General features: G+C 39.8%; 1 pseudogene; it reads left to right on the top strand.

Annotated features, from left to right (window-relative positions):
* The first annotated feature begins 829 nt into the window (after positions 1-829).
* Positions 830-1,545, top strand: LOC100964761 (annotated as a pseudogene).
* Positions 1,546-2,430: the final 885 nt, after the last annotated feature.

Here is a 2,430-nt window from a genome sequence, read left to right as displayed (position 1 = left end):
AGAAAAAGAGTATAGATAGATAACAGTGAAATATAAAGAGAAGAAATTTTCATTGGATGAGCACTGGAGTCCTCAAGTTCAGGCAAAGTAAACAAAAAGAAACAGCACCTAGAGTCAACGTATCTTAATTCTTAGAAAGAAAACACCTGTGAACATTCAGGCAGAGAAAACTAGTTATAAATGAATTATGTCTTTCTTACAATATTAATTTCTAGTACATAATCATCAGATTTTGAGGAATAAAACCTAATTTACGATACTATACTCAGGCAACCTGGTGTTCATATCACATATATGGCACAAGAGAAAAAAGAAAGAAATTCTCAGAAAGTCCAGGTTCAAAGTATTTATTTTAAAGGCAGGTTTTTTTGTTTTCTTTTTTCTTTTTAAATCGTCAAAGGAAAGATGATAGGTCTATGCTTTGGAACAGAACTTAGAATAAGATAAATATCTTTCCAATTTGTTTTATTAAGCTAGGAATTCCTGAGATGAAACCTTGCAAACGTAGCAGGCATTTGCACCTACGCAGTCAAATCTGAGCATCAATCTCATAAATACAATGTCAAAAAAGTTCTAGTAAAACATTAACACATAGAAACTGAAATTATATTATTAGAAGACTGGATCAGTGAACAATTTTTTCTGTTTTGGTAATATGAGAATAGCTTAACATTTTGAGATAGATTGGTATTTAAATCTAAGAAGAAAAAATATTCTTTTGGTTTGGCGTTTTGCACCATGCTTTGGCTGGGAATCTTGGAGCTGATGCTATGACACTTGAATTAGTTTTAGTAGAAGAGAAATGGAGGAGCTATTAGGAACATTAAGGATGAATTCAGGAAGGCCTGAGACCATGGAAAACTTGCCTGCTGTCTATGCTATTTTCCAAGGAGAGGTTGCTATGGTGACAGACTATGGAGCCTTTATCAAAATCCCAGGTTGTTGGAAGCAACCTGGTCCATCAAACTCATATGTCATCCTGTTGGGTGGATAGGCCCTCCGAGATAGTAGATGTTGGAGACAAAGTATGGGTGAAGCTTATTGGCCAAGAGATGAACAACGATAGGATAAATGTATCCCTCTCCATGAAAGTTGTCAACCAAAGGCCTGGGAAAGACCTTGATCCCAACAATGTTATCATTGAGCAAGAAGAGAGAAGGAGATGTTCCTGCCAGGATTACACTGGGCAGAAGATCACTCTGGAGGCTGTCCTGAGCACTACCTGCGAGAAGTGTGGTTGTCAAGGCCCCTGTGCAAAAGACTGCTTCATGCAACCGGTGGGACCAAATACTCTCTGATACTTGATGAGGAAGAAGAGAAGGAAGAGGCAAAGTCAGCAGAGTTTGAGAAGCCTGACCCCATGAAGAATTCTAAAAAAAGAAAGAAGGAAAGAAGATCAAGAAACATAGAGACAGGAAGCCATCTGACTCTGACAGCTCAGACTCTGAGAGTTATACAGGCAAGAGGTGAAGGCACACATCAAAAGACAGCAAGGCAGCAAAGAAGACGAAAAAGAAGCAGCATAAGAACAAGCACAAGGAGTGAGAGAGGCAGAGGGTGGTTGTGACCTTCAAAGCCCTGGATCCTAGAAAGACTCAATAGTGAGAATATGGCTTCCCACCCTATAAACTTCACTCCCATGGGAGATGGCTTCCCCTCATACAACAGGCAGGTTTGGGAACCAGAGTTCAAAAGCAGCTGCCTGAATGGGTTGTTTCCTTATCATTCCTGGTCCCTTTGGCAGTGACCCCTGCATTTCACACATTCATTCATCCAACTTCCTTCATTCAGCAGGAGGTCCTAGTACCTTCTTCACGTGTCACTGCCAGAACTGGATTCCTGCATAGGAGTCCAGGCTAGAGCCACAGGGACTACTGTATAGGTAAGTCTGGCTGTAGTTGGAGAACAGAATGATTGGCCCCTTCCTGTTGGTCTTCTTGGGCTGATTGGTGGGTATTCTCTGTCACATCCAACATGGGGGCAGAGGGAGAATGTGTTAAGAAGTGGTGCTTAACTCTTTTCCTTCCCTCAACTTGGTTCTACTGCGCTAGAAGTGACAGCCCATGGCTACAGCCAGAAAATGATCATTTGCAGTGCAACTTAGCTAGTATATGACATTCCAGTGGACCACTGAACCAGACAGCTGAAACCCAGATCATTGTTCACTTTGTATTTACTGCTATGTGAGTCAGTTGATCCTACTCCAGCTATCTGCTTAAATTCCTGGCACTAAATGGAAGTGTGTTTGGTTTTAAACTTACTGAAAATTCTTACACCTAAAAAACCAAATTCTTTTCTTAGTATATGCAAAAAAAATTATTTGATACAATGTAATATCTCATCTTGATCCTATCTATGGAGCATATTGTAAGGGTACAAGTCAAATCTACCAAGTATAGAACATAAATGTCTTCTTTTTTTTTTTTTTTT

The sequence above is a fragment of the Otolemur garnettii genome, unplaced genomic scaffold (assembly GCF_000181295.1).
Source record: "Otolemur garnettii isolate 467f Iridium unplaced genomic scaffold, OtoGar3 scaffold00020, whole genome shotgun sequence".
Lineage (NCBI taxonomy): Eukaryota > Metazoa > Chordata > Mammalia > Primates > Galagidae > Otolemur > Otolemur garnettii.
This window is presented reverse-complemented; position numbering and strand designations above follow the sequence as displayed.